The 21451-nt window shown below is 42.6% G+C and overlaps 1 protein-coding gene across 3 annotated transcripts in view; it reads left to right on the top strand.

The window, feature by feature from the left end:
* The window catches only part of Fhip1a (FHF complex subunit HOOK interacting protein 1A), a 124576-nt gene that overhangs the window by 9751 nt on the left and 93374 nt on the right, over positions 1-21451 (top strand). The window contains exon 2 of one of the 3 annotated variants that reach the window (XM_051157386.1): positions 17847-17960. The exons of the other annotated variants lie outside the window; for them this stretch is intronic. The gene's annotated coding sequence lies outside the window, so the exon portion shown is untranslated. The remainder of the gene's footprint in view (positions 1-17846; positions 17961-21451) is intronic. 3 annotated transcript variants of the gene reach the window in all.

Here is a 21451-nt window from a genome sequence, read left to right as displayed (position 1 = left end):
TCACAGCTGGATTAGGGTCAGAGGGGGAGCTCTCCATCTGGGAAGTCTCAGTCTATAGGCAGGTGTTCTGGTGGCCCCAGTCCTCTGTGACAGGCTCTCTTTCTCACTTAGGGTGCTTTTTGGCACACAGGCACCTGGCGGCCAGGGCAGCACTTTGGGCCGTGACACAGAGCAGGCATGCGGTACATGTTTGAATAACTAGGTAGAAGTGTGCACCCTGTGGTTCCCCCAAGAGCAGCTTTGGTGAATCACCATCTCCTCAGGCCTCAGTCTTGCTTACTGTCCGTTGTTCAGGTGCCACAGCCCTGAGTGAGTCCTTTTTATCCGATGCCTGTTTACCTGTCACTCATGGGTCAGCATTCATCTTGCGTGGTCTCTGCCTTTCATTTTTCACATTATGCTCTGGGAAGGTGCGCAGTGGACAGCCCGTCCTCCCTTTCGCCCCTGCTCTCTTTTAACAAAAGCTCTTTGGTGGCACTGTACTGAATAGGGGTGTAGGTTTTGGAGCCAGATGGACCTGGCCAGTCCTCTGCCCTATGGAGTTTGAGCTGGGGAACCTATGTAACTTACTGCCCCAGAGCGTGAAGTGATGTAAAGAGGCACTTACTGCAGTGTGTGACTCAAGAAAGCTCCGATGTCGCCAATATCACTGCAATAATCTCACTGCTCTCCTTTCCCTAGCCTGTGGCTGCTCCCTACTCCCAAAGGGGGAGCTCTTAGCTTTGGTCCGCAGTGGTATAGTGCTGGACCGCAGCCTTAATTCATGGACTTTTTTGTTTATATTCTGTTGTCACCTTAGGATTTGAAGCACTTCAAGTGTTATAAAGCAAATTTTGTATGAAGATAATTATCATGCCTCTAATGTGGAGGGGAGCTGAGGTGCTTTAATTAATGATGTGCCAGGCACCCTTTCAAATAGGGTGAAGTATAATTTTAAGGCCTTCATCTACTTGGCCATAATTAGGGACATTTGGAGCATGCCAACATAATGTCTGCTGATTTGCACACTTTCATTAAGCAATCAGGATTGAGTGACCCAGTGGCCAGACTTGGATGGGATCAGGTTCCAGCTTTTGAGGTGGAAAAGCCTGCTATGCTTTCTCTTCTCCCGGGCCTGCTTGGTAGTAACCTCTACCCATGTTCCTTGTCCATCTGAAATAATGCTGTACACTTTTTTTCCCTTTTGGCACCCTGGTTTTGCTTTGTCTTTTATAGACTCTCACCATTGTGTCTTCCTGTCTATATTCTGATCTGGTTTGGCTATATCCAGCTGAGTGTGTAGTGCATGCCTGGGCTCCCTGCTCTAGAGGCTGGATTAGGAGAATTGTGAGTTCAATGCCAGCCTGGGCTATACACTGAGACCCTGCCTTCAAAAAATAAAGTATTAAACTCTTTATATGATACATAAATGTGATATACACACACACACAAACACACACACACATACATAGTTTTTCTTATTGTCACAAAAATAATTTAAGGGAGGGAGACCTTGAGGGCCACAGGCTGTTGTTGTAGGTAAGACAATCAGGAAGCAGCAGCAGCAGCAGCAGCAGCAGCAGCAGCAGCAGCAGCAGAGAGAGAGAGAGAGAGAGAGAGAGAGAGAGAGAGAGAGAGAGAGAGGCGCTCAGCTCACTTCCTCCTTTTTTTTTTTTAATCTGGTCTGGAAACTCAGTCCATGGCTGGTGCTGTTTGCATTTGGAGTGGACACTCCCTCCCCAGTCACACACATACACACACACACACACACACACACACACACACACCACACACACACACACTCAGGGGTGGTGTGTCTGTGGTGACTTCACTAAGGTAACAATGAGGAGTAGCCATCACATATGGCAGTGGTTATTTTGAGGGGATTAGACGTAATTAGTAATGGAAATTGGAAACGTGAAGCCAGAGCCATAAAAATGAGAAGAAAAGGAATAGTGAGTTAAAACTTGGGAACTAGAATGGACCATTGATATCATATCTAACCCTTCATTTTAGACTGAGCCCAATAAGAACAGGAGCAACCTGTGGCCTTTTCAGTACCGTATTCCTTGTACCTGTTACCGTACCTAAGTTGATGAGCAATTGGCACACTGATCCCTGTGTAAGGGATGGAACCTGGATTCCCATGGACTGGTAGGAGATGTATTAGGAAGGAAGGAAGGAAGATAAAGGAAGCATGAATTTGGAGGAATAAAAGTCAGCATAAGGATACTTAAGGAATGTTGCGAATTAGGAAGTGTGAACTTCCCTCCCTAGTGATTCATACGGAAGAAACAAAGTGTGCAGACACACGTGGCATCACAGAAAGCAGTGCCATGTGACTGCTTTAAAAAAGAGGCCTCTCAGGTCTGAGAGGGCTCCCTGAGTACGGTGCACTGCAAAGCCCGATGACCGGAGTTCTGTCCCTGGGACACACACAGAGGTGGAAGGAGCCCAGCGCCACAGAGCTGTCCTCTGACCAGCACATGTGCACCATGGCATGCTTATGCCTCACCCCAATAAAAATATACCAAAGATTTTTTAAATAGCCAATTTACAGTTTTCCCCTGTCAGATCTCGGTTTTCTTCTTGGTTTTGTCATTTTATTGCTTAAACTGGGGTGGCTTCTCAGGCTCAAAATCTTCATTAATTTTCTCCTTATTCTCCCTTAGGTTTATAATTCCTGTCCTGAATTCCATTAATTTTTTTAAAAAAATCTTTTTCCTTGCTGTTAGTTTAGATTATGCAATTTTAAATTCATTTCCATCCATCAAATCCCATCTGTCATGTGAACTTAAAGGAGTGTCTCAGGTATCTTCTGTTCATCAGCTTTGATTGCTTCCTACTCTCCCACCTCCCATAGGCCAGGTGGGCAAGTTCGCTCTAACAAGGATAGCAGGGCGCCCTCCCCCACAGCAGTGGGGAGAATGAGCAAACCACTTGCTAAAGTGCTGGACCATTTAGGCTAAAGGGCTGGACTGTTTTATATGAAAGAGTCAACGTCAAGTCTCTTTAGGGGTCTGTAGGATGCATTTCCTTTAGCTCCCTGAAACATATACCAGGACTTCCAATTATGTGGGTGTCTAGAAAAATTAGTTTTGAAAACCTCTGAAGTACGCCTGCAGATATATTTACCAATCCACTGTAATTATTTATTGATCACATGCCACGTGACCAGGCCTGACCAGCCCCTGCTCAGATAGAATAGTAAAATTTGGCCTAGGGTTTCCTGCCTGTCATTCCGTTTGTGATTTACATTATTACAGAAATCCCATTTCTGCTGAAATCAAGACGGATTGCCGATGGGGTTCTGAGTGGAAATTCATCTGTTTTCACTGTCACTTTAGAGGCTGTGCTGCACTTGTACCTTCTGCGGCGGATTATGCACAATCAACAGTGATGAACATATGAGGGCTTTTAATTAGTCTTCATGCCCTCTGTCTAATGCAATCAGAACCCCTGTACCAGAGCCGGGATTTACAATCAGTCGTTCATCATCTTCCGAGGTAGAGAGAAACCCACTTGCTCTTAGCCTGCAACTTAAAATACCTGCCTTATGTAACCAGGCAGACATCTACAAACCGAGTATATTTTTGAGCATGTAGACTTAAGTCTCAGATTGCAGATTGCTTTGATTAAGTGTAATTGAGAGAATTAAGCTGTCTCTGGCTCCCAGTCATCAGGTGGAAAGCTCTCAACTGGCAGCACAGCACCAGAGAAAGAGCTTGAGGCCACCATGAAGGCTCTCTGGGTTCTAGGCCCAGCTCCGCAAACCTCATTTTCCTTATTCTGGAAGTGAAAAGAATATTGCAACAGTCGCTGTGGGCATCACCATCATACTATGCTGAAGGTTTTCTGGGTATTATGGATGTATTCTAGGTGCACTAATGGTGAACCAGGCCTCCCACACTGTCCCATTTGTACCCACGTTCCCATATGAGGTGGCTACTGCTAAAAGGCATGTCTGTCCTTATACAGTTCTTGCTGGGGAGGCTGACTGAGACAATATTGGAGACATGAATCCATAAATATTTTCAGAATAAACATCACTGAATTGAGAAAAAATTCCTACAGAGGTGATGGGAAAACACACATCTGAGGAGATCTGGCTGAATTCTGCTATTTAAATAAAATTGACAATTTTTAAAAATGTAATTGAAAAACATGTACATTTTGATCTACTGTTAGAAACAATTTCCCCTTCAACAGTAGACTTCTAGAAAATGCAAAAGCATGTTAATCCCCTGTTAATTCGTAGCATGAGCAGGCACTGCTAGAAAGCATCATAAACTGCTGGGGTATTAGTGCAGCTTTTGGGAGCCCAGAAGCCTTACATGTGTATGCCCTTTGATACAAAATTTGTACTTCTGGGATTTTTTTTTCTTTTAAACTGAAAGACAAAATCATGACTATGCTTAGATATCTACTTAGAAGACTATTCTTTGCATACTGAACTTTCACACAGAAAACCAGGAAGCAAACCGTATGTCCAACCATTATCAGATTAGTTGACTGAATATATTTAATGTTACTATAGTTGTGCCATCAGGGTAGAATATATTAATAAGGAGGAAGAGTTCCATATTGATCTGCCTTTTTCTTCTCCACAGATAAGCTAACTAATACAATTATGTAAAACGCACATATAATCTCACTTCCTAGAAGTTACCACTATTTATATTTTGGGTTATATCTTACAGAATTTTAGATTGTCTGCACTGTACATCGGTGTATGTTTTTGTGTGTATCCACATCTGTGTGTATGCATATGTAAGTGTATTTGTAATTAGACATAGAGAGATATAAATGTTGGCTTATTTGCACCTAGTTGGTCAGACTGAACATTTTAATGCGCACAGAGATCTAGCTTTATTTGGCATGTTAAAGATCCTAGGGCAAAGCCAGGCAGGGCGACTTATGCCTTTAATCCCAGGTCTTGGGAAGCAGAAACAGGCAGAGTTCTATGAATTTGAGGCCAGCCTGGTTTATGTAGTAAGTTCCAGGACAACCAGGGCTACATAGTGAGACCCTGTGTGTTGTTGTTGTTGTTGTTTGTTATTTAAATAAAATAAAACCCTAGTGTAGAACAGTGCTGACACACAGTAGGAACTGAATAAGTATTAGTGAGACAGCTGAGTGTTTCTGGACCATCACTTCAGGTCAACTGTTACTTACTTGGTTATCTTGATGTCTGGCTAGTACCTGGCACTGTGAACAGGCCTCATCTTTTTTTTTTTTTTTTTTTTTTTTTTCTTTTCTGAATCTGTAATGGCCACTGCTAAAATAAATGCTCTTGTCACTAAATGCTTGACACATGATAGATTATTAATTAAAATTTCTAGATACAATTAATTATTTTTAGGATTCAAAGAAGCACTCTTGGCAAAGGTTATGTATACTTTTCCACTTTTGATAGCATTGCCAATGCCACTGGTAAGGGCACCCTACATCCAAGTGAAAAGCATGCGGGATCTGGTATTGCCTAATACACTTGGGAGCATGGCCTTTTCTTTTTCTGTTGGGGTTTTTATTGAGGCAGTTGTAGGTCCACATGTAAGGACCGATACCAAGAGATCCCTCATACTCTTTATGCAGTTTTCTCCAACTAGCATGATGTCTTTTGAGAATTCTTTAGGGCATTGTGGGCATGCTCTTAAAGAAGATATTGGGCCCCTTTCCAGGCTCCCCACTTTGTCTGCTTCCTGGCTGCCAAGAGGTGAATGGTGGCATCTCTCCATCGTGTGTTTCCAGGTATGGTGTACTGCCTCGCCTCGGCATAGACGGAAACCTCTGCAACTGTGCAGCAGGATAAACCATTGCTGCTTGTCTCTGGTGTGTTGTCACAGTGACAGAAAGCTGAGCCATATGTCAGGATTTTTTTTCTTACTCTATGCTTTGTTTTTAAAATTTTTAAATCACATTTTCCCTTTCCTCTCCCTCACTGCCATCTCTCCTTTCTCCCCCTGCCTCTCTTCCTTCCTTTCTTTTTGAGGCGGGTCCTGCTATGCAGTGCAGGCTGATCCTGAGTTTTCCATGTAGCCTATGATGGCCATAACTTGTCTTACTCCTTTCTTAGCCTTCCAAGTTCTGGGATTTCAGTTATGTGCCACCATACCTGGCTGGCTTTTAGAAATATTCCTCATAAAGACTTTTACAAAGCAAAAAAATTTTAATTCTGGTGAGGTTCGGCTTATCAGCTTTCCGTCTGGTGGGTCATGCTTTTGCTGTCATGTCCGAGGACCTTGCCTGGCTGGCGTGGGCTCTTGACTTCTTAGGAGACTCTCTCTCATTTTGATCCTAATTTTGTAGTGTTAGATAGGAAATGGGGTTGGAATATCCTTAGCTTAATCAAGACTTGTTATCTTTTCCATTCTCCTATCTTGAGTTGGGATAGAAAGGAACGATTTTATTTCATGCTGTCAGAGTTTTTATGTTTATATGTTTATAAAATGTCGAATCTCGCTTCCGAATGGAATGGGGCTGCGAGTCTAGACATTCACCCTTGTTCTTTCTCGGTTTCTCTACTTGTGAAGTGTACGGTCCATCCTTACCACGAAGGTGGTGATGAATGTGACGGTGGAAATACTCCAGTAGAGGGCTTTACCTTGAGTTTGTGTTTAACAGGCTCTCAGAGGCCCCTATAGTATAGAACACAGGAGTATGGCTGACTGAACTGTTCATGGAGAGGGCCTGGCTTTTCATCCTGGCTCCTCCCCTTCCTAGCTTTATAGACACAGTTGCTTTTCTTAACCCTTCCCTTCAATTGTTTCATTTGCACAGAGGGGGAAAATTGTTAGTTCCTACCTTGTAGGATTGTTCCAAGGGTTAAGTCACTGTGTGAAAAGTACTTGAAGGAGGGTCTTATGGCCTATCACCTTGAGTACTGTGGAACACAGATTCCTGGGTCTCCAGTCTCACACTTACAGACTCAGAAACTGAAGGGATTGGCTCCCAAGGATATGTGTCTCAGCAAGACTGCCCATCTTGTTTTTATGAATGCAATTAAATGATTGTGCATGCGTGTGATGTGGTGTGTGTGTGTGTGTGTGTGTGTGTGTGTGTGTGTGTGTGTGTGTGTGTGTAGAGGGCCACAAGATGCATGTGTTTGCATGTGGAGATCAGAAGGCAACTTTGTAGAGTTGGTTTGTTTTCCTTCCACCTTTATATGGGTTCTGGGGCTCAAGCTCAGCTTGCTAGGCTTGTGCAGCAAGCTCCTTTGCCAGCTGAGCCGCCTCAGTGGCCCTAAAGATTTTTAGTAGCCACTTTTGGTACTTCTAAGTCATACCTGTTTCTCCATGGAAGGTGAACTTCAGCATTTCGATAGTGATGATGTAGATATTTCTGTTAATGTGAATATGCCTAGTGTTGCAAGGTTATATAGTTTCTATACAAAATGAAACTGTACTGGTACTGTGCATGCAGCCAGAGCACGGCCCTTGGGTCAGGGCATCACAGGGATGGTGGGGGTCAGTAACAAACAGGTTATAGTTACTGTTCCCAAAGGTCACTCAATACAAATGAAAGTAAAACAAAGTATACCCGTAGGCTGTATCCAGTATTCTGTCTGCCTATTTGTAGCATCTTTAAGAATGCTCAGAACAGACTTAGGAGGAAGGCTGCATTTGCAAGTCTCTCTGTGGCAATATTCTTGTTCTATCCTGTAATTTTTCTGCCAGCCTGTCTATTAGGGATTATCCCCCAGTGTAACTGCTATGAATTAAACTCTCAGGATGATCTCAAGGTCTGTGGGAAGCGGTACATTCTTCCCTTCCCGGAAAGAACTCCGTGACACTTCCCCCCTGAGCAGTGTGGCAGAAAGGCCAAATTTCCTTTCCTCAAGGGCTCAACTCACATTTCCTCTGAAGGAAAACCATAACTGTCTTTTCTGTATAATATAATGGATATTTTCTCAGCGCACTGGGGCAGTAACCGATCGCCAGTGCTTTCCATTCCCACTGGAAACACCTCAACTTAAGGAGGCACACTCCCTGCAGAATGACCTGTCTGGATGGCTGTTTGTCATGAACTCTCAAAGCTGCAATTCCCTCTATTGCTGATCTGTGTGCAGTGTTGCAGTGATCACATGATTTCACTCAATAACTCACAAATGGACTCTGTGTGTGTGTGTGTGTGTGTGTGTGTGTGTGTGTGTGTGTGTGTATGTGTATGTGTATGAAGGGAATTACTTACTTCCATGAAGTTGTTCTCTGGAAAGAACAGAGGCAAGTGGCTACACGACATTGCAGCTGTCATATTCGATATAGAAGAGACAACTCTAAGTGGTTGAGAAAGATGCTTAAAATATGGAAAAGGGGTTCAGTGGTAGTGTGCAAGGCTTTGGCTTCAGTTTCCAGCACCACAATAGCAAGCAAGTGAACAAAACAGAAAGGTTTTACACTGAGAAAGGTTTTACAGTAAGATTGATTCTCACTGAGTCTTCCCAGCCTCAGGCATCCCAAGTAGGGCATCATTGGTTATACCTTTTATGAGTATAGTTTGTGAAAGAAAGACAAATGTCAATCAATAGACCTGTGGTTGAGGAAGCATCATTGGTGTTTGAAATAACATTGAAAATATCTTTGCTTTTTTAATTTTTCATGATAAAACACTTAAGCTATATATATGTGGGTTTTTTTTTTTTTATGATTTTCTGTCTTACGTGACAGTTTATTAACCTACTGACCACCATCTCCTTGTAGTGGGATTTCTGTAAAGGTTCTACCCTTTACAGAGTTGTATGCTAAAAAATTGAACAGTTAACCAGCAGCAGTGTTTATAAATATGTTAAGCACATGATCACTGAAATTTTGTTTGATTCTTTCACTTTATACCATAGTTACATCTATAGTATAAGATGAATAGTTTTAATATTTTAAATACAAGTAATTATGCATGTAGTAAAATGGAAAATTTATCTCATTTTATACTGTATTACTTCTATAGTGTAAAATGAATAGTTACTGTTTTATGTACTTAAACACAAGTAATTATACATTTAGTAAAATGGAAAGTTTCGCGTTTTCTATCCCCATGAAAACTTTCTCCTATAAATGATGCCTCCTGTTTGAAATTGGGTCGTATAGAAGGACTCATGTTTCAAGTTTAGGGGTTTTTAAAATACTCAAGAGTCATAAAATTGAGACAACAAACTATTATTACCTAGACATGAGCTGATAGTTTTACAAAGTGTCTTGGTGGTGAGAACAGAGCTTTACTAAGTGAACGACGGTCCTAGTGCACTGGCACCTCTGCTCTACACTGCTGTGCGCTTTGCCTGCGTCTTCACTTTCACACTAGAGACAGAGGCCTGGCTGATGCGGCCGGTCTGCCCCCACCATCACCCTGGCCTTGCCTCAATCCAGGGCTTTGTGAGCAGGGCTCCCTGGGTCTCTCTGGCCCAGCTTCCCTCCAGGCAGTTAATGTTGCAATCAAAGCAGGCAAAACAATTTGGATGAACAATCATTTATAAGATTTTCTTCATACCATATTTTCTTTGGCCTGAGTGCATGAAAGACACACAGATGAATAACATTCTCCCTGAAAGAGAATACCTGCTTTTGGGTAGCTAGTCACCCCTAAAGGTACCCAGTGGGTGGGCTACCTACCCCTTGTGCGCAGCGGGGTTAGATGGAGCTTTTTGTCATTTTTTTCTTGTCTCTAGATGCTTTTCCCATTAAGGCTCTCCCATACAAACTGGTTTTAAGACTCTCTTGCACCACCAGCAAAAGACTAGATAATCCTTTATTACCTGTGAATAGTAAATGCCCAGGAATATTTGTTGACTGAACGAAGCACTTTGCCTGTCTCCACAGACCTGTATTTGCTAATAACACTGACTGAAGAGAGGCATCGTCAGGTCTGTTAATAAAGCAAGAAGTGCAGAGTAGGGATGCTAATGCTGGCATAATGTAGTGAAATCGCCAGCCCGAGCTGGTAATTGGACGTTAGCCACTGCACATACATTTTTATAGCCCTTTACATTTCCTCCTTTCCACTACGAGAACACATTCTTTTGAGACTTGTGCCTGTGTCATCACCATCCAGTAATATTCATTAAGTTCCTCCATGCTGCGGACTGTCGGGTTTCATCCTTTTAATGAATGTGGATGTTGAAGCCAAGGGATAGGCTTTTATGTAGCTTCTCTTTGTCCTGGAAGGAGTCATCTTGGAGTGCCCATGATTTGGGCCCACTGTTTTCCTCAGTTCAGAGCACTAATTAAATCAATCACATATTTTTTGTTGGCAAGCTAAGGCTGCTGCTTTAAAACAAGAGGCAAGTCAGCTGGTCTGGGTGCTGGGAAATGTTAAAAGGCAGGCTCTTTGTCAGTGCTAGCCATTAGGCAGTTTTTATTCCCTACTTTGTAAACAGCTCCTTTTCACACAGTGGATGTCTCTGCACCTCCATCTGCTCTGCTCTTTGGTCGCTTGTTGAAGTCCACTTGAGCACACACTGGGCTTTACTTGAGTGGAACGTTGGCTTAGTTGGTGCTTTGTTTTGATTTACTGCTAGGCCTAAGTGAAGTATTTTCAAATTAAGCAATGGCATAAAACATTGGACAAAATGGGCAGGAATCAAAATGGAAGGGCACTTAGCCCTCGGTGGATTGTGAGATGAGACTGCCCTCCCCTCCCTCTCCCTCCCAGCATTAGGTGTTTGTAACTTCTCTTAGTTTCCCCTTCAAAACTTGTTGGTTGGTTTGTTTGTTGGTTGGTTTTCCCCATCCCTCAGTGACATTTCTCTGTCTGGATTCCTTATGCAGAATAAGTTAGTACTTGCTAAAGGCCAGCCTGTATTTTACAAAGTGACTTGATTATAATTACTGCGTGTTATTGTTGAGAATTTGGAATATGGAAACACCAAAGAAGAAAATAAATACTTTTAGAGATAACTGCTCCTCACAGTTTACCTGTTCCTTAAGTCTCTTTTGTAATACATATGCACAATACATAGTTATGAACACTCATGTATTTTATTTTTCACTTGCCTAAAAGTGTGAGAGTTTTCCTTTATCATTAAATAACATTCTAAATTAAAACAATGTGAACAGTTTAACTGCTTAATTTATAAAGACCATATTGCTTATTTTCAATTTTGCAATGACTGCAAATATTTTTGTAGTGAAATACTTGCAAGGTTCTAGTTGTTAAAAGACTTCTGATAGCCATGTAAAGTTACCTTTCAAATAGTTCAATCAGTTTATCCCTGTCTCTGAAGTAGGGAGACTCTAGAGTAGTTCTCAGCTTTTGTTGACCTTTTTAATTTTTACAAGTCTTTTCTAATGGTAGGCATGGGCCACCATTTGAATTGCAATGAGCCAGAGGTACCATGAGTGATAACATATGGTACTCTTTGAGTGTGGCATGCTCGATTTTAAGCAGGGATGTGATAGGCCTTATAAAATAAAGTTTTTGTGTTATGCTTTATCCATGAGCCTATTGGGGGTAGAAAGCAGAACGTGTTGGTTTGAATGAAAAACATCCTCCATGGGTCAGGTGTTTGAACACTTGGTTTCTAGATGGAGGCACTCTCAGGGGAGGTTATGAAGCCTGTCTGGAGGAAGTGTATGCCCAAAGATGTGCTTTGAGAGATTTTGGTCTTACCCCACTTCTAGTTCATTCTCTCTGCTTCATGACTGTGGTGGAAGATAAGATTTTTCATCATCCTACTTTGGCCTCCTGCTGCTATGCCTCCCCCACCATTAGAGATTCTTCCTCTGGAACCATAATTCAAAACAAGATCTTTCTTCTATAAGTCGCTTTTGGTTATGGTCTTTTATCACAATAACAGAAAAGGAGCTAATAGAGAAAACAAAGTAGGACAGAAACTGGTACCAGGGTGTTACTGCAAGGAACCCAACTGCATTGTCTTTTGAAGGCAGGAGCTATATATACTTTTATTTTTATTTGGCAGAACCAGGCATGGGTTCTGAGACCTCACACGTTTTAGGTAAGCACTCCGTCCTTGAGTTTTACCCCAGCCCCTAGCCCTGCATTTTGAAGGCAAAAAAGACACAGAGAGCTTTAGTGACTTAGGAACAATGTGACAGTAAAAACCCAGTGACTGAAAACTGAAAACCAAATATTTGTTCTACCCCTAGGTCTTCTAGGTTACTAAGTTTTTTACTATGTCACATTTCTTATTTATGTTAATACAATCACATAACTGGCTGGCTTCACTTACATGAAACATGGCTAGCCAAACTTGGAGGTTCAGCTTATGACCATAGAATGAAATAGCCAAAGCTTTCTTTGACCTCCTCAGGACTAAGGTAAAGGGATTCACAGTAAATTAATCTGGTAATCCAACTCTGTCACAATTTAAATCCTCTTTTCCCTGTATAGGGCTCCCTACATAGAGTGTCGATTTTTAACAGATCACAGGGCAGGAGTGTGGAACCTGAAATGCCACTGCCCCTCAGACAGAGGTATGGGCACCCCTTAGAGTATTCACTGCTTCTCTTTGTACATTTCTTTGTGGCATGGAGGCAGACATTGGAGATGGACTCAGCTTGATTCTTCCCTGTCTTGGAGAAGTTCTCTGAGCCATCCCTGCTTTGTAGACTCAGAAGGGTAGGGGAAGTGCTTCCCCGGGAAGGTCTGCACAGCATGAACAGATATTTATGTATTACTAACATAGGATGAAAAGCTAATGCAATGACTCAGATGTCCACTATATCCGTGGTATTGTGACAATCATAAGCCATTATAAGGATAGCCATTTCAAGGCTGGAAACATGTTAAATTTATATTTCACCTTTATTACCAATCAAAGTGACTGAAAATGTAGAGGCAAAATATTGCTTTGCTCTTTTCAGTCTCTGCTTAGAGTGGATTATTTCTATTCAGGAGCCAGGAGAGTGGGATGTTGGACGTGCCTTCATAAATGGGGCATTGATTAGCTCTGTTTTGTCTTCTGAAGAGTTGTCATCAAGAACAGTAGGCCCTTGGCTCCATTCTGTACAAGAGGCGGGATAGCCACAGGTACAGCTCTTCTCTAATATTTAGCTCCACTGGCTTAGTTTGTTACTCTTTGTTCTTGATGCTATTGCTATTCACGTATTTATGAATTAGCCAAACTAATTTTTTAGCCTAACATGAAGGATGAATGCCTTCCAAATGGAAATATAAATATGCAGGGCTTTACGTGACACAAAACTTGTGTTACTTCCTGAGGTAGTTTGGTAGTCAACTGGAACTCTAAAGGGCCCAGTGTTAGAAAACGTCAGTTGAGCATACTGAAGCAGGCTTCAGTTGGATTTGCCAGTTTTCTTAGCAGAGGTGGAGATGGCTCCATGTTTGAAGGCTTGTATCATTTAAAATAATATTTAAAACCTTTCCCTTCCCATCCTTAGAAACCTCAGAGGTATTGTTTCTTAGATGATTGATGTAGACTCTAAGGTGGGTTTTTGTAGTTAGGAAGTGTGCTCTGATTCTATCCCTGGCCTGAGCAGAAGGCATTTATTACCAGCCACAAAGTCTCGAGACCTGGGATGGCCCTTCAGAATGCTGGGATGGTGGTGGTCTCTCAGAGATGCTCGGAATAGGGACTATCATGCATCTTAACCATGGGTATGGGCTGCCCTCACGTATTCAATAGAGGGAAGAGGGCTGGTAGCAGCAGTGCTCCTCCCAACTGAGAGAAGAAATCCTTCAGTCCCAAGGAGACAGGGCCAGCTGCTCACACATCCATAGCAAAGCTATTGACTCTCAATCTTCAGTAAAAGGGGAGAGGAGGAGAATCCCCTGTGTGTGCACCAAAACATTTCTCCCAACTATGTATTAACACACATAGTAAGTGTTAGAACTAACCAAGGAGCTGCTTTTGGTGAAGCCATTCAAAGCTCTTTCTCTCAATTACAGCTGCAGACTGATTCTTGACTTCTCTTTTGCCATCTTCCCAACTGACCTGTATCCTGCCAGCAGTGTGACTTCCTTAAACGTTAGGAAAGGCAGCCCCCATCTTACCGGGTGGCTGTAAAGATGAACCGACAGTGCCTGGTGGTGTCTGGCATGGAGCAAGTGCCCAGTGAATGGCATTGCTACCATATGCTGGGGCGAACACTTCCCCGACGTCTCAGTTACTGTTAGTTATTGTTCTATTGCTGTGAAGAGACACTGCGGCTAGGGCGTGGAATCAACTCAGGAGCAATGGAAGATAAGCTCCCCACCTTCCAAAAGACCTGAGTCAAGTTCTGAAGAACTGTACCACAGCCTGTGTTGCCATGGGGAGACATAGCTAACTTAAGAGGCTTAGAAAAGAAAGATGTCCATGGTGTAAGTGGGCAGGCTGAAGAAGCTGCCATGCAGTAGGCACATAAGCTCAGCACAGTGTTGCCCGGCTTGGCCAACAGGTGGATGCTTTGCTGAAATTATAATGGGCAATGTTCTATTTTTTATTTTACCACTTCCTTCTCTGTGTGTCTCTTTCTCTGTGTACGTGTGTATATGTGTATGTCTATATATATATACACACACACACACACACTCTCACACACTCACACACACGTATGTGTAGGGGCCAAGGTCGGTTGATATCTTTCTCTGTTGTTCTCCGCCTTATTGTTTGAGACAAAATCTTTCACTGAATCTGGAGTTTGTACTTTTAGCTATGCTATTTGGCCTGTGTGCCCCTGGGTCTACCATCATGTGCTCTTCAACACAAAGGTTACAGGCTCAGGCCACTATGTGCAGTTTTACCTGGTGCTGGCGACCTGAAATCAAGTCCTCGAGTTTATGCAGCGAGCACATACCCAGTGGACCATCTCTCAAGGCCTCCCATTTGAACTTTTAATGACAGCTGGTTCTTTGAATCATATGTGGGACAGGAATGTAACAATCTCCTTTAGTCCAAACAAGTAGAATTAGATTTTAAGATATCAGTTAAATGTGTCCAGTTACTTCTAATAAGACTGTAACTGTGTTCTGAGGATGTTATGGTACCGAGCAGATAATTTTATATACCTACTCATAGTCAGCGCATGGAACGGATTTGAACAGTTTTGCTTTTTTTTTAAAACTTTCATTATATAGTTTTCCTACTTAATGATTTTGAAAAGATTCTTTTTCCAGGGATAGAACCAGACTAGAATTAATTATTTTTAATCACATTTTTGTGGATAGCACATTCTGCTTTCTGGTTCTCCCACAACTGCATAAGCTAGATTGAGGAGAGGAGTCACAGGGGATCTGTTCAGACGCTTACTTGTTTGAAGCCCCCAGAGGCACTGGCTCTTTGATCTCCTTATGGAGTGACTCTGATCTTTTATTCTGTAAGGTGTTTGTGTGTCTGTGTGATAGATGTTTTCACTGACCCTAGTAAATGGAAGAAAATTTTCCCTAGCCTTTAAAGATATTGCTTTCCTCGCTCTTTCCAAGATACAACTCTCCTTTGGTAAGAACACTTTAGAGACATTTGGCACCAAATCAACATGACTGTGGCCTTTAATGGACTTTGAAGTTCTGAGAAGTGGTTTGATTGATAAGAACCCATTTTTGTTTCCTTTTCCTCAACTTCATTCCTCAAATCTGGGAACAAACACAACCCCTCTCTTCTTCCTCATCCCTCACTCACTGCCCCTCCCCCCAAACAAGAGCATCAGATTTCATTGAATTTGGTACCTTAGCGAGTGTCCTCACGTTCCTTTCTTTCCTTGGAGGGAAGAACAAGCTCATAGGTGTACAGAGTAAATTAAATTATTAAGAAGACGGTCTGTGAGCCAAACAAGACCAGCCAAGGTTTGGGAACAGACCTGGAAGGAGTGCTGTAATATTGTGAGTGTCTAATCCATGATTCAGAAAATGTTACGATGTTGACAGACCACTGATTTGACTAATTACTCCATAGGCTGGGTGGCTGATTCAGTCACTCAAGTCACCTAGTAATTTTGATCAAATCAAAGAGTAATTATGGGTTTTTTTTTTTTTGCAGGCAATAAATATAGAATGCTGATTATATTAGATGAAGCATGTTACTGTGATAGAAGCATGTAAAATATTTCCAGCAGTTTCTTTTCCTTCCTTTCCCTCATCTTATGGATGAAACTCTCATAATGGATAGTAGAAAAAAAATCTGTGCAATTTTTGAAGACAGTCTCTCAATTCTTTCAATAAACAACATATACGATGCTAACTAAATATTCAGCCTCTATCCATCTTTAGCTATGATAAATATAGTTTTGGAAGCCCAAAGGCCCAAACATGGCCAGATTTGAAATAAAAATTCTCTTTATTATCTCTCACAGAAGGAAGCTATAGACTAGCTGGAATTTAATCACTGCTGGTTTCCCTGCTCATTTATTAGATGGATACCAGTACCTGAAACCCAGATGCTTGTATTTGCTTTGTTTCTGTTCTATGATTAGCCTTTCTCTTTCTTTTGAAAAATATGTATCACTAGAGCACCCTGTTTATTGCTGAATTCCTAACTGCCAGTGTTTTCAATACTATGTTTGTGTCAGCGGATTTAAAATATCCTAGAAACAGAGACATGTTTACTTAATGGGAAAGTCTGTCCTTTAGTTTTATCTGAGCTGCACCTTGGCTGCCTTGCCTGCTTTAGAGTCTCATGTATGACACGGAGACGGGGAGTATGTGCATGTGTGAGGTACGTGGAACATGGTGGTGATTTTGTTGTGTAGAATTCCTGTTTGTGAAGCTTCTCCCGGGCGGCTGCTGTGAAAGCGTCTTGTGAAGTCCATTGTGCATGTCCTTGGTTCCCTATTTCTCCCCCTCAAAAAGCAGCAAAACAAGCCCAGAGGTGGAGGAAGAAGAAAGGATGGTGATTTCTGAGGTTCAGGCTGTTGTGAGTATATTCTTGAGGATCTGTAAATGTCCACAAGCTGTGTCCTTGCCTGGGTGCAGTTTCTACCTACCGTCTCACCGTGCTGAAAGTAATTCTTGCATCCAGTGGCATGCATTACTTTGTACATCCTGACCCATGCACTTACTGCTTTGTGGGGTTTTCAACTGTTTATCCACCTCAACGAGAACTATGTTGGTTTCTTTAAAGTGCCTTGCTGCATGGATACTTGGTCATAATCCTGAGTATTTTCATGCCTTGCTTTTTGTGCTGCTGTAACCTAACTCCCAGAGGAGCTGCAGGCATGCATGCGTTCTAGTAGTACCAGGTCTGGTCATCAACTGTGAGCAATTCTCTACGGCAGATGGGGTGAATAGGCTGATATTATATAGAAGTATTTTGGGAAAAAAAAAGAAGAAGTCCTAGGTTTCCTTTTTGTTTCCATGTTCTGTTCACAATGTCTTTGATTTATAAATTTTATTTATTCATTTCTGTGGTGCTGGTGGGGGGGGGGTCAAACCCAGGGCCTTATTTCTGCTGGGCAGGAGCCCTGCATCTGAGCTGCATTCCAGGCCTCCTTTGCTTTTGAAAGCTAATTGAGTCTAAGGCGCAGATCCCTTTGTAGTGGAAACAGGAGCCCTGCCTGTTCCTATGCCTGCTTCTACCTCCAGCTCCAACTCTAAGAAGAGAGAAGGGACCAGTGTGAAACCCGACTCAAGCGCAACTTAATTTAGAACATAGTCTTTGATTTTTTTCTTTTCTTGTTCCTCCCTCCTAATAAAGACATTTCCACACATGTATTAATTTGGTGAAGTTTAATTAAAGAAATATAGGTAGCCAGAAACCATGCAGTCCATGCCAATTGCTGCAGAGGCAAGAGTATACAACCCGAGGCAGATGTAGGATAGCTGCCACCTCCGGTTGCTTCGGGCCTTTCTCCTCACGAGGCCAGCCTTCTTGCAGGTCTGCTTGGCAGGTGGCAGTGGCAGCCAGCCAGCCAGCCAGTCTTACTGTGACAGAGGAATTTCTTAATATAAGTCATTTTAGCATTTGCTATTATTTCTTGCAGAAGTAGGAGGCCTAAATTCTGGACCCGGAAACGGACGTTGGAGCCTCCATTACTGCTCACAGCAAATTAAACAAGGCTTCTTCTGTTGTCAGGTCTCTGAAAAGTCAGCAACAGGTGGCTAGCCCTCATCTATGTGTGCTGAGCGAGGTGTGCACGTGTGTGCAGGCATGTAACTGGGCACGCGGGTCTATGCGCTTCACTCTGGCGTAGCACCACACTATGAAGGGATAACCAATCTCTTGCCAAATTCTGCCTCAGAATTCCACAAAATGATGCCTGTGGCAGAAAGAAGCCACCCTTCAAAGCAGTCAGCTCTGCTCTTAATGACAGAGTGTTTTGAAAACAGAATGCTTAAGAAACATTCAGGATCGGCAGGGATGGCTCAGTGGTTAAGTAATAGCACTGGCAGTAGCCTACCCACATGGCAACTCACAACTCTTTGAAACTCTAGTTCCAGGGAATCCAGTGCTCTCTTCCGGCATCTCTGGGTGCCAGGCACACGGAACACAGACATGTAGGCAGGCAAAGCCACGCACTCACATAAAGGAAAAGAAACATAGTGGTAGGTCATGATATTTGACTTTTTATCAAGTTTTGGTCTTTAAAAAAGTATCCAGATTTTATAAAAGTCTTACAAAATCCCTTAAGAAAGTCCAAAGAGGGAGAGTTGGGAAGACAGTGTTAAAGCCACTGCAATGTTAGTGTGGGAAGCCACAGTGCAGACTCTTGTCTGTTGGGAGACACTTTTGTAGTGAGCTATATTTATATTGACTCACTTTGATTTTTCCTTTCCTTCTCTCTTTCTTTCTTTAAAAAAAAAATATTTTTTTTGGAGTCAGCATCTCACTATGTAGTCCAGGCTGCATTTGAACTCACAATGCTCTTGCCTCTGCCTTCTAAGTGCAGGGATTACAGGCAGGTGCCACTGACCCCAGGTTTATTTTCATCCCTCTTAAAAAGAGAGCCTTGAAAAAAATCCAAGAGTCTCTAGAAGTCATTCTGGGGAACCTCAAAACTGTTATTTGGAGACCCACTGATCTGTTTGACAGAAAGCTTGACAAAGCATCAACTTCTTGATTACCAGAGCCGTGCATGCCATAGACTGAAAATAAGCTGCGTAAAATTAATTCTGCTGGTGTTATTGCACAGTAATATTAAAGTAGCCATTAAAACCAGTGCTCTGTAAAACTGAAATCACCTCTCTTCTGAGCCCTTTCCTTTTTCCCAACATGTGAGTTTTGTCTGTGTTTATCCTGCTGGACTTTAACTGTGCAGACCTCTTAGCAGGTCCACACCCACAGATTCAGCTAACTACAGATGGAAAATACTCAAGGGAAACAAATGTTGCATCAGTGTTGAACGCATACAAACTTTTTCTCCTTGTCTTTGTTCCCTTGACGACACAGTGGCTTGACTATCCACATGGCTTTATGACTCTAGAGATGATCTGTGTGTCAGGAGGGTTCGGCTTGGACATCTACAGATTTTGGTCATGGCCCCAGTCCCCTGAGCGCTGAGGAACAGCAGAAGTTGGTTTTCCTTTGTAGGTGTTTGTTTTAAATGTCCTTTGAGCATTTTGTGGCCAGCAAGCATACTGTATTAAGCTACTCAATTTCCCAGCAGACAGCTGTCATTGTGTGGTCGCTCTGATTTTCTCCAAGGACTCAGAAGAGATGGAAGACCGTTATTATTATGGCTGTACTTCAGTTGGACTTGGGAACTTTCCCTTTTGTTTTGGATGTTCTTTTGCTATTTCCGTTTGCTTGTTAAATTAAGAACAGCTCAATGAATAGGAGTGCTTGTCTCATAAGCCTGACAAGCTGAGCTGGATTCCTGGAGCTCACCTGAACGTGGGTAGAAAAAAACCAACTCTATCTAGCTCTCTTCTGACTGTCATACATGTACCATGGCACACCCTCTCCAACACACACACACACACACACACACACACACACACACACACACACACAGACACATGATTACCTTTGCTAGGTGGAAGTTCCTTTTCACATTGCTGTGATGATAGAATATATGGCGGAAACAACTTGAGGGGAAAAGGTTTGTGGGATGCAGCCCCTCATGTTGGGGAGAGATGGCAACAGAGTGGCTTGTGCCTGTAGAGGCAGAAGCGCGGGCTAACTGGTTACATGGTAGAGAGCTTGGCCTGGAACCAGAGCCAGGTTAGACCATGAGATCTCGGCCCCACTCCCATGTGACCCCCTTCTCTATGACTTCTCAAAACACTGCCACTCATTGCAGAGAAACAACTGTTCAGACACACAAGTCCATAGTCCATGGAAGACATTTCACCTTCAACCATAACATTTTGCCCCTGACCTCCATAGCTGTGTGTATGGCCACCTCATACTGTAAAGTACATTCTGCATAACTTTAAAAGTCCCCAATCAACTCTAGCACTGTTCAAAGTCTCCTCCATAACTCAAAGTAATCTTTTAACTATAACCCCCTGTAAAATCAAAGGCAAAGATCTGCACTTCCAGTTTTCAGTGGCAAAGAGTCACTGCTCTCATTCTAAATGGGAGGAATGGGGCCATAACAAGAAAGAGACTGGATCTAAACAAAACCCAAAGCCAGCAGGGCAAACACCAAATCCTGCAGCTTCGTGACACCTAGAATTCAAGATGACATCATCAGGGTCAACAGCTGAGTGGCCCCGCTCTTACAGCTCTGATTTCTGTAGCAAATTCTGACTTCTTGTTGGGTCAGTTCCACCTGGAATGTCGCAGTGGATATGCCGCTGTGCTAGCATCTAAGACATCTGGAGTTCCTATTGAGACTTGGGCTTCAGTGCTGTGCCTTTATACACACTCCCACTGAGGAGCCCCATATAGGGAACACCACCGAGGTACACAGTGCCTAGCTTCAACAACTTGGTAGAAGCCTTCGCAACACCATAAATCTCATATTCTATGGTTTTGCTACCAGCTTGTGATACAATCTGGGGCCAGTGGTCTTTGAGCGTTGAGCCAGTAAAGACATTTCCTTTGCCAGTCTACACAAGGCTATCCTGGAACTGTACTTTCTCAGGTGCTGTCTATTTTGTCCTTTCAGGAGAATGTGTGGTTTTATACAGAAGATGGTTGGAGTCTTGCCATCCAGAGGCCTTCCCCGCCATCCCAGTATAGAGCAGGAAGTTTCTCTTTAATTGCACTCAGTCTCTCAACAATAACAACCATTTTGTCTATGTCCTTACACTTACTTACACTCTTTCCCCTACCAAGCTATGCATTTTCACATCTTTCTTTTCTGTGTTCTGTGCTCTTTCATGTAAATCCGATTAAGAGCAGTGAACAGTAATCTGAATGCTATACTGTATTAAAATTTTCTCCAACAAGCAAGAGCTCTTATAGCCCTCTAATATGGCACCAACATAAATGTTACAGTGCATTTGCATTGGCATTGCGGTCTTCTGAGCTCCCAGGAGCATTCTAGGACTTCTGTCCCCTGAAGCCCCAAACTCTTCCACATTCCTCCTGCTAACTACAATACCCTTCAAACCACATGGTTATATATTTTTTCACAACAAAAACCTATTCAGTGATATCAGTTTTCTACCTTAGTTGCTTTTCACAGCTCTGTGACAG

This window comes from Acomys russatus, chromosome 15 (assembly GCF_903995435.1).
Source record: "Acomys russatus chromosome 15, mAcoRus1.1, whole genome shotgun sequence".
Taxonomy (NCBI): Eukaryota; Metazoa; Chordata; class Mammalia; order Rodentia; family Muridae; genus Acomys; species Acomys russatus.
The sequence above is the reverse complement of the archived record's forward strand: the minus strand, read 5'-3'. Positions and strand labels throughout refer to the sequence as shown.